General features: G+C 35.0%; 1 protein-coding gene across 1 annotated transcript in view; it reads right to left on the reverse strand.

The window, feature by feature from the left end:
• LOC124541892 (scavenger receptor class B member 1) overlaps window positions 1-10,380 on the reverse strand; it is a 105,803-nt gene extending 95,423 nt beyond the window's left edge. The window contains exon 1 of the mRNA XM_047119804.1: window positions 10,122-10,380. The gene's annotated coding sequence lies outside the window, so the exon portion shown is untranslated. The remainder of the gene's footprint in view (window positions 1-10,121) is intronic.
• Window positions 10,381-12,072: the final 1,692 nt, after the last annotated feature.

Below are 12,072 nucleotides of genomic sequence, written 5' to 3' on the forward strand. Positions count from 1 at the left end.
CAAAGACGTCAAACTAATAAAACATTATGAATGAAATAGTTTAATAAAATTCAAGTCATGCGCGGACATTTGAGTTGAATCTTTAAGGAATTTCGTGTCAAGGTAATGTCCTCGGACGAGTTTTCAACCGGCAGGAAGGTTTCCTACATCATTGAAACACCATTTGCCTATTCGCAAGAGGCACTTCGCATCCTCGTTATTTGCAAGTTTATTACCTCCACTACATAGTATAAAACAAAGTCGCTTTCTCTGTCCCCATATCCCTATGCATGCTTAAATCTTTAAAATTACGCAACGGATTTTGATGCGGTATTTTTTAATAGATAGAGTGATTGAAGAGAAAGCTTTTTGTATACAATACATGGACAAAATAGTAAAGAAACACCGATAATATAAGAAGTTTTTAATGTGACGTCGCAAATAAACAAATTCTGTAGTATATTTAGTATCAGTGTTGCATCTGTGCAAAGCCGGGGGCGGGTCGCTAGTCAAGTATATTAAATACAGAACACCCTAGGGATCTAATAGGTACTATTATGATCAATTTAAGCAAGCACTTAATCATGGAAAATAACTGACATAAATCAGTAATGTGGCGCTTAGAAAGCCATTGAAGACAAAATTAAAACCACTGCGAAAATGACTTAAACTACTACTACTAGACTACTACTCACCGATCAAGGTGGAAATCATTGGGAGAGGCCTATGTTCAGCAGTGGACGTCTTACAGCTGATGTGATGATGGTGATCCTAATGATATAAAAACTACTTTTTCTGATATTTTTACATTCTTATTTCTTTGTCATGACTTTTAATCGATACTAATATACCAACATTATGAATGTGAAAATAGCTGTGTCTGTCTGTCTGTCGTTCTTTCACGACCAAAACAATGAACCGAATTTGACGAAACTTGCTACGAGGCAAACTTAAACTTCAAGGAACTCCAACTAAAACACTTGGTGGTAGGGCTTTGTGCAAGCCCGTCTGGGTAGGTACCACCCACTCATCAGTTATTCTACCGCCAACTAACAGTACTCAGTATTGTTGTGTTCTGGTTTGAAGTTTGAGTAAGCCAGTGTAACTACAGGCACAAGGGTAATAACATCTTAGTTCCTAAGGTTGGTGGCACATTAATATGTATAGTTAAATATGTATAGTATAATGAATATTTAATATTTTTTTTCAGCGTCATTGTCTATGGGTGATAGTGACCACTTATCATCAGGTGGCCTACAGGCTTGTCCGCCAACCTATACCATAAAAAAAGGAAGGACATTGGCTACTCTTCTTGCCAACCAACACCCTCAAACGCGACAACTATTGGCGTAATCAAACTTGGGCATTTTTTGGGCATACTTTTTCAATAGATATTTTCATGTGTTTGGCTTTGGACAAATAATTATATTCTTGGAACGCAATTTAGAAACACACGAAATTACATACATTTAGACATTACTCAGGTCATGGATCACTAATATGGATTTAATGGCAGAAATATGGCTAAACGTCCACGATGCTTAGATTCGAATTATCCAGACCTAGCAACCATCTCCCCAAGGTCCCAACACGGAGTCACGTAACGCCATCCGGTCGTGCAACATCCTCGTGTCACGTCTAACCTCGTGTCGTAAGACGACCTCACTGCGTGCGTGTGCGCATCGTGAATTGTGAAGCTAATTATGCTTGACTATTAAATAAATTTGCTTCGTTTTTGGATATTAGTGGTTTTTATGGTATACTGAATAATTATTTCTTTACATTTTAATGATTCCATTACAATACTCTGCATCATGGATAGAGGGTGTGGTGTGATGTGGAAAAAATAAAAAAATACCTTAATCGATCAGACAGTCCCTTGTATTTAATTATTGGCTTATATATGTCACCGTCAGATTAACAGAAATTAACTCCGATAGATTATAATCTACCGAAAAATAAAAGGGCAGGTTTTGATTGGTCGTTCTCACAACAAGACCGACCAATTAGGATGAGCTTTCGAAAGTTGACAATTTGGCGCGGGACTGTTTGTAATCTAACAGTTTAATTTCGATAGATTACAATATAGAGAAAAATATTGCGTTAAATTGCAATCTTATTTTACGGTACACAGTATTTCGACAGATTGCAAACTCACGATAGATTGTAATCTAACGATGTTTGTAATCTTACGGTGATATATACATTATTGAGCTAAAAGGCATGATCAAATGACAAGATGTAAAGCTTATTACACGATTCTGCTCCAATAGCTTGCTAGATACATGACAGATTTTCAACTGAGATCTTCAGGTCACGATGTTTTTCTTTAATTTCAACGTGAGATGAAATATAAATACAAATAGGCCACATGAACGTTACCACAGACTTGCAACGCCAATAAATTTTTTGGCATACATAACTTAATAAAAAAAGTTAACAAATTTGGATGCATCTAATTTTGACGCTCTTTCACGACCAAACCGCTGAACTGAATTTCATGAAATTTAGAAGCAAACTTAAACTCCGATAAAGGACATAAGCTTTTTGGTGCCTAACAACCAACACCCTAAAATCCGAGCGAAATCGCGAACTACTAGTTATTTATAATCAACTAACAGTCAAAAAACTTATCTACCCTCTTCTCCTATTCTCCGAACCCCCTATAATCGTGGATACGAAAATTGATCAATAGATAATCATATTTATTTACCCATTTATACGAATAAGACGAATGACGTAATTAAAAGTCAGTAGTAAACTAAACACAGTTCTCTAATTATTCAAACATCCATTAACGTTAAGAAAAACTAAACAATCGAGGTGGATAAGTATATCTTTAATTACTGAGAAGAGGTAATATTATCTCGAAGTATTATCGCAGCGATTATTACGGAGAATTGTAGTGTTAGTGTAATAAATTTAATTAGTCTTGAGATTATAAGCTATAGAATTATACTAAACAAATTATATGTCCAAAATGACGACGTGGTCGAGTAATGTGTACACCGGTTTTCATGGGGTACGCCAATCCGGCCGGATTAGATTTTCGGCCGAGTCGATGAGAAAAATTTCATTACTTTTCTATGTTGTCTTGGGTCTGGGTGTTCGTGGTGCCGACGTTACTTCTGATTTTCCATAACACAAGTGCTTTAGCTACTTACATTGGGATCAGAGTAATGTATGTAATGTTATCCAATATTTATTTACTTAATTACACTTATATGACTAAGCTGATCAATTACCAGCTGGGAGCAATGACGATTTAAAAGTTATTGTATATACTACTTGTATATTTTTTTACCGATTTGTTTGGTGTCTTAATACATCGGCACAGTTTTCCAGCATGTTTTATTTTATAATATACAATATGTAGGCAATGGTACATCTGTCCATAAACAATAAGATATAATTGCCGTTTGTCGTAGAATATCTGGTGTTTGAGTACCTACCCTGACGGGTCAGCAAAAAGCCCTACAGTTAATTCTTTCTGATGGACACATTCTCGGAGACCATTTCTTACGTGTATATTATTATTATAAATGATAAAGTAACTCTGTCTGTTATGCTTTCACGGCTAAATCGATTTTAATGTAATTTGGCATTAAGCAATCTTGAAACCAAAAGACAGACTAAATATGGGATGAAGAGTTGTTCCAGAAGGATCTTCATCACAAAGTAAATATATACCTGTTAACTTCCACGCAGGATATATTAATTTAAATAATCGTATTAACTAACGTGATTTTGTATTTTTTAAATGTTGAAAAAGAGCAACTACTAAGTTTTTTGTCGGTTATTCTCGGTAGAATCTACTTTCCGAGCCGATGGTAGCTTCACTTAATTGTTAAATGACGATTCAAAAGTGCTTGTAAAAGCCTACTTGAATACAGTTTATTTGATTTAAGTGACAAGCTTAAAAAGAGGGGTAAAAAGGAATATTAATAATTCCTTCATTGATTTGGTGCCTTGCTACTATTCATTAGCACAGTTCAGCATAGTATATTATATTTTGAATTAACAAATACCAGCTAGTCGTTAATCAGACAGTAGTGTTACTGATTTGTAAACGTATACTCAAATAAGATATTCGCATGCGGTTTCGGTTTTGCGATACTCGATATGTAATCTATTGTTAGAACAGATCTCACGGTTACAAAACGACCTATTTATCTATCTATAACAGATAGATTTAGATTCATTAATTAGAGAACATTTGCAGGCAAGGATTTTATAGTCACTGCAAATGAGGTCAGTGTTTTCATAATACTATTTGAGATAAGTTATTCGAGCTGAGATGGTCCAGTGGTTAGAACGCGTACATCTTAACCGATGATTGCGTGTTCAAACCCAGGTAAGCACCACTATATATATGTGCTTAATTTTTGTTTATAATTCATCTCGTGCTCAGCGGTGAAGGAAAATATCGTGAGGAAACCATGACATGTGTCTAATTACATCGAAATTCTGCCACATGTGCATTACACCAACTTGCATTGGAACAGCGTGGTGAAATATGTTCCAAACCCTCTCCTTAATGGAAGAGGAGGCCTTATCCCAGCAGTGGGGAATTTACAAGCTGTTACTTTACTTTACTATTCGAGGTGAGTGTTTCAATTATGATTATTTACTCGAATCGGTGATTCACCTGTTATTAAACATAAAAATAAACTGATCGGATCCATCACCTTAGGTAATCTTTTTCAATAAATAAAAGCGAACAATATATAGTCTCATATATATATATATATACAATTGAGTTATATTATGTAATATGTTCTACAAAATAAACGAATGAGTGTTTTAGGCCTGAGTGGATCTAATCGATCTAAACAGTAGTAAAAAATCTGTTATTTTTTACTTTGCTACGTTTGATTTTATAATCCTTGTCATGCCCGGCGATGAAGGTGATGAAACCTGCATGTTAGATGAAAGTCAATTCACCAATTCGCATTGAAGTGCTTTATTATTCGTAACTCTGTGAACCTTCTCCAAAGGATTCCTTTAGCTCAGCAGTTCAACATTTAGGAGCTGTTAATCTAAGTAAATACTTACTTTTTTGGCATCAATTTGATCGCCATTTTAGTCTAATGGCTAGAACTATTATGCTGAGATCTTGGGTGCAAACATAAAGTCGAACAAATACAAATTCTTAACAACAGCTTGAAGTCTAGAAGTACGAAGAATATACACATCAATGCCTCGGAAAGCACGGTAATCTTTTGTTTCTGCGCATTGAACATGTTGCGATTATGTCGGAACTGCTTTCCCATATAAATATAGAAGTCAGGGCATAGACAAGTACTTCTCTGTTTTAGTGTACACTTGTTCACCATTATAAATCCTGCATTGTTAACTGGTCTCTCTGGAGATTGAAAATTATGTCATGCTATTGGAAATATGGATCCCATAGCACTACTATAAAAAATATTAAGTTACTACAAATACTTGGCCTGGCAGTAGAAAGTTGTCAGTGTTACACCTACGCTAAACAGTTAAGTTTATCCTTAGCATAATCTCTCTTCAGCTACGTCGGGTTAACGTTCCATAGGATTGCGGAGGTGATAATCGCCAATCATAATTAACACATGCACATACTATGTGATCTTCTGCACATTAAACGGCTGACGCTCCGTTAATTGCTGAGGACTAGAATCGTAGTAGGTCATCATTGTCCTGTCCAATTTGCCAAACCAATAAAGAACAATTTTGTCTATACATAGTTCAACTACAAAAGACTATTTGATAATGCGAAAAATAAAGTGTCAATGATTATAATCGGTTTAAAAATAGTTATTTATTAACGAAAGTTGAAAGTAATAATTAATTTAATTATTAATAAAAATGCATTTTTCAAACGTTCGTCTTTTACGTTAAGATGACGTCACTTGCTTGTTAACCTCGTTTGCCTATTGTTTATGGATTATATATATGTACCACAGATTACAATACAGGCAAGTGATGTTACCGACGCCATTACAGCAAATGCAAATAGCCTATTCGAAGCACACTAACCCAAAAACCATGCAAATTTCAAGCAATGTCCGGACATATTAAATTATTCGATATAATGTTGTAGCTATGAATTATGTACCGTCGGAGCTATTAGCGTTTCTCATTGTGACACACTCACGTAACGCGCACGTAACGACTGTGCAACCAAACAGGTATTCGACATAAAAGTCGTATTTAAAACCAGCTGAGTAACACTTCAAATGAAAAAGGAATTGTATGCGTGTATATAACACTACTAGTAGCCCCCGCGACTTTTCTCGTTTTAGAGGGTTGTTTATCAAGTTTCAGGCAAAAAAGTGGCCTATGTCCTTCCTTGGAGTTCAAGTTTGCTTCAGACCAAATTTCATCAAATTAGGTTCATTGGTTTAGTCATGAAAGAGCGAAAGACAGACAAGACATACAGAGCTACATTCACATTTATTATATTAATATAGATTAATGTATTTAATAATTTAAACTAAACTGGCAAATATACTGATGGTAAGTGGTCCTCAAATATAAACATTGACAATTGTTTTTTATGTTATAGGGGGGCAAACGAGCAGGACTCACCTGATAGAAAGTGATTACCACAATCCATGGAAATTTGCAACACCGAGGGGCTTGCAGGTGCGGTGCCGGCCTTTAAAGAAAAAGTAGGCTCTTTTCTTGAAGGAATACATATTTGATATTATTAAAGGTTGCGCATGTATCACTGACTTTGTGGACTGAGACGAATAGACTAGTTGTGGTGATACTTAAACATTTGCTTGATCAAGAGATTGTATTAATTATTCACCCACTATAAATTAAAAATGAAGACTTTTTAACATTAGTTATTTATATTGTTATTGATTTTGTTTGTCATTTATCTTAAATACTATACTTTAACTCCTATGCCTTGAGTATGGACGTGAATGGATATAGAGGTAAAGGACGACCAAGGAAACGATGGATGGATTGCGTGAAAGACGATATGGTAAGAAAGAATGTTACTTGTGAGATAACGTCCGTATGGAAGAAGACATGCTATGACCGCCGACCCCAAATGAAATTGAGATAAGGGCAGGAGGATGATGATTTTTAACTCCTATTAAGAAGGATAAATAAAATTCAATGATGATTTATGGAAACGAAAAAGCCAATCAATTATTATGAAAACGATTAAGTTACCTCTACAATCGAATTGATGAGCGATATGGACTGCGCTAACCAAATTATTTACACTTTCAAACACGTTAATATTTTCTTACGGAACAATACCGGATTGTCTTTCGAGATAAAATATTTTGATTATTATGCAATGGCCATTGTCGAATATCGAAAGCGTAACACTAATTACAAAACATTGAGATTAAAAATCATTTATTACAGCAAACGATTTACCATCAAGTAATAACCGGACATAATACGATACTATTATATTGTACAGCAAATACAACGCCTATTTTTATATTTACAGACAGATTAAGCTGAGATGGCTCAGTGGTTAGAACGCGTGCATCTTAACTGATGATTGCGGGTTTAAACCCAGGCAAGCACCACTATAGATATGTGCTTAATTTGTTGTTGTTATATAATTCATCTTGTGCTCGGCGGTGAAGGAAAACATCGTGAGGAAACTTGCATGTGTCTAAATTCATCGCAATGCTGCCACATTCGTATTCCACTAACCAGCAATGAAACAGCGTGGTAGAATATGTTCTAAAACATTCTCCTTGAAGGGAGAGGATGCCTTAGTCCAGCTTTGGGAAATTTACAGGCTGTTACTGTTACTAGACTATTAAAAGTTGAAAATTTAACGTTCTTAATTTCTGTTAATCATCTTTCAATTGTTTTGCTACGAATACAGAATCAATTATCGCAAGAGAGAAATTAGTATTTAACCGAACACCTGCTGAACTTTTATTTGAAGGTGTTAGTGAATTGAATGCTTAGATACCGAAGATCGAAGACCCAATTACGCGACAACATTATCTTTGCGTACTTCATTTATGATTCATCTTCATTCATTCATTCATCAACGCTGTATGCCTATGTATATGTCCACCAAACAGCTCGAAACTATGTCGGGTGAAATCGCAAAATCCGTTGCGAGTCGTTGCGCGTTGAATAGCATCACACGGATTATGGTTAAGTCTTGAGCTATCGGTTAAACGGACACTTAAAATCATCATAATAGAGGAAGGAAGATGACCTATTTGTAATCAGCTTGTTGTAATTAAGACGAGGCTATCGATGATAACACAATAATAATTTAGATAGTATTGAGCAAAAGATAGATCTTGAGTGCAATAATGATGATTGAGTCTTGTAACATCGGTAAAGCCACCCAGATCACTTATAATCATTTTTAGGGCAAGGGAGATCACCATAATACAGGTTACAGCCAGCTTGTTATGCTTTAGATGGGTTTATCCATTATATAACAATAATAATTCAGATAGTATTGAGCTAAGGGCCCAAAAAGTCACATCGTCAAAATAAAACCCAAGTAAATAACGTCATAAAAATGTTTTACATTAAAATTCAATGTTTGTCCCTTGAAATCTCTCTGAAGCAATGCTCTGTTACTTTTACTCTCGAGAGTTATGGTAGAAAGCTATTCGTAAACGAAACACACGTTATATTAGCTCCTTTGTTTAAATTGAAATGACCTGAAGACATACAGACATACTTAACGTTTTCTTACATTTGAAACGTCCTGTAGACGGACATCTTAATTGATGACCGCGGGTTCAAACCCAGGCAAGCACCACTGAATATTCATATGCTTAATTTGTGTTTATATTTCATCTCGTGATTGGCGGTGAAGGAAATCATCGTGAGAAAACATGTATGTGTCTAATTTCATAGAAATTCTGCCACATATGTATTTCACCATATCGCATTAAATACAGCATGGTGGAATATGTTCCAAACCTTCTCCTTGAAGGGAGAGGATGCTTTAGCTCAGCAGTGGGAAATTTACAGGCTGTTGTTGTTGTTGTTGACGGATCGATAAATGTGTACCACTCCCAAGAGATTCCTTCCCAGGCTTCGGGGTATTATAGTGCAAAAGTATACCTAAACTCAAATTACAACGGTAGTTCCTATTTAACCGAAGAGTTCAAACTCTGGAGCGTAGGATCAAAGGTCCTTTCCGGACTTAAGGCTACCTTCCACTCTTTGCTGTTACTTAGAATTTCTAGACTCGTATTAAGTGATGCTTGAATCAAAAGTAGTTGACAACAGTCAAAGAGGTCAGGATTGAACTTACGACATTCACATCTCGTCGCCTTAGACCATTGAGCTATCATATATGCATATATGCTATATAAAATTATAAGATGTTACATCTGTTTGTATTTCATAATTAGGTCATCGATATTAGACAAAATATATGATTCAAAATTTATATGGGTATATCTATTTAGCATGAGCTTAAAATGGGATAAAACGACTATTATTAATATATGTGTATATGTTTTTAGGACAACCCGTCTTATCCATCCATCCATCCTCGTATTCAAACTCGTAGGATAAAAAAAAACGTATAACTCATATATATCGGATTTCACGTATTTGTCTAAGGTCTGGGTATGCCAGTCTTTGTGGCGATCTTTGGGAGAGGCCTAGCGTGCAAGAAACTCGGAACATCTCGTCGATGATGTCAAAGTATTGGTCCATGTGTGAGGCCCCAGAAAGTATCTCAAAAATATTTTTAGGGAGACAGATATGCTCGTTGTGCTTAAAACAGTGCTGTGTCCCAGATATACTAAACTAGCACAACCACACAAATGTATGTCGACACGAATTAACATATACCGACTAATGTTGCTATGTTGAAAGGTCTATATGCAACATTAAAACATATATACGAGAAAATAATTATAATTACGATTTAGATTAAGATAAAAAAATAACTTCTAAGCACAGAAGTGAGGTACGAATCTGATGCTTTTTATAATCAAGCATTACTTTTAAATTAAAGGAAAAAGATCTTCACGGAATCATGTGTGGGTACTATAAAATAAAATGTCAACAGCCAGTTTAATATCAACAGTGAACATACCAGCATAATATCACTGGTCAATAAAAAATCTAGCATAACGAGTTTCATCGGCAAAAGAACACGCTAAAACGTAATGTGATGGCGTCTCACTTACCTCAGTAAATGACCGAGTTATTCAGGCTCTTGTTTCGAAAATATTTATGCAACAATGTCACGTATTTAAACTAAGACACAACACAAATATAATTTCACACCATCGTCCGTTCACGGGTAATTTTGACAGCTGCCAAATGTTCCCGCCGCTTCGTTTAAAATCGGCCAAGCGTCGTAACTTTTTAATTGGAACTTTTTCGAGCAACGATAATACGCGCGACGTACTTTACGTCGCTCCACTGACTAACTGCTTGACTACTTTCGAATCTTGCGCCGGACAAACGCTGTGTACAATTAACTTCAGAAAGCGTGTAAATAATTTATATCTATGAAAATAAAGTTTAGAATCGCTTGCCTTCTAAAATCAATGTGTAAAAGTATTTAAATTTAGTTTTAAAACGAAATGCGTCTTGATTAAAAAAAGTCTTATAAGCAAACGCATAAAATACATTTTTAAGTAACGTATTGTGAAACCGCGTTCAAGATGATTGTTCAAAGAAGTATTTGCGTTACGCATACCTTATATGCCAAGCTCGTTTCATAGATTGTGTGGTAATTTTTACTATAATTACTTAAGACACAGCTTTAAAATAGTATGTTACGTAGGTATAAGAAACAGGTTTTCTTGGAGCTATACAACATATATAATGCATAACCAAAACAGATTAAATATGTACCAAGCTCTACTTAAAATTAACTAGAATTAGATCAGGAAGAAAAGTAAAGATTCCCACCATATCATTTCATTCATTGTATTTTAAAGAGAGAAAAGTGCCATTACGGACATTAAAAGATGGCTGCTGATCTATATAACTAATAACTTTCCTGAATAGATAAAATGATAAGTCATAGTTTCCCACAGAAAACTATTAAGCTAATGATCATCACACATGTTTTTGCATAAAATAAACTAAACTTTCAAAGGAGACACAATATTTTAACCTCCAAGGTTGGTCGTGCATTGACGATGTCACTAAGGCTTAATATGCTCACAATAATTGCCTACAAAGCCACATACCATCAGACGGCCTATTTGCAAGTCTGCCTATCTATTCTTACTAAATAATTAAAAAAATAACCTACTTAAATTGTTTTTGTTGTTGTTTTAAATAGGACAAAAAGGAAAATCTATTTCTTCTTAAAAAAAATTACAAATCGGTTCATAAATGACGACATTCGGAGATAACTGATATAAAAAAAAAATGCAACCGAGTAGACAACCTCCTTTTTTGTTAAAATGAGACAATAATATTACAGCTATCATAAGTTTATTAGATTATTTTGCAATTCGAATAAAAGAAAATACGTAAATAATTGCCGCCTACCCTTTTACGGGAAAAGATCATATTTAGCGCGCAGTTATAATTAGGGTATCACGTTGTTTTCCTTCACAGCCGAATGAGAACGACAAATTCAAATAATTTGTGAAAAATACGTATACAAGATTATAGTATTATACTGACGATAAAAAAGCGTGGAATTAATAGGTACTTGTTGACTTCCAGACAGGATATATTACACACATACATAATTGTATTTAACTTTAACTTAATGACTGCATTTTTAAATGTTGCAAAAAAGTAACTACTGAGTTTCTTGCTGGTTCCTTTCAGTAGAATCTACTTTCCGTAACGGTGGTAGCTTAACTTAGTAACAGCCTATAAATTTCTCACTGCTGGGCTAAAGGCCTCCTCTCTCATTAACGAGAGGGCTTGAAATATATTCCACCACGCTGTTCCAATGCGGGTTTGTGGAATACACAAGTGGCAGAATTTCAATGAAATTAGACACATGCAGGTTTCCTTACGATGTTTTCTTTCACCACCGAGCACGAGATGAATTATAAACATAAATTAAGCATATATATATATATAGTGGTGCTTGTCTGAGTTTGAACCCGAAATCATCGGTTAAGATGCACGTGTTCTAACCACTGGGCCTTAATTTTTATT

Source organism: Vanessa cardui, chromosome 29 (assembly GCF_905220365.1).
Source record: "Vanessa cardui chromosome 29, ilVanCard2.1, whole genome shotgun sequence".
Classification (NCBI taxonomy): Eukaryota; Metazoa; Arthropoda; class Insecta; order Lepidoptera; family Nymphalidae; genus Vanessa; species Vanessa cardui.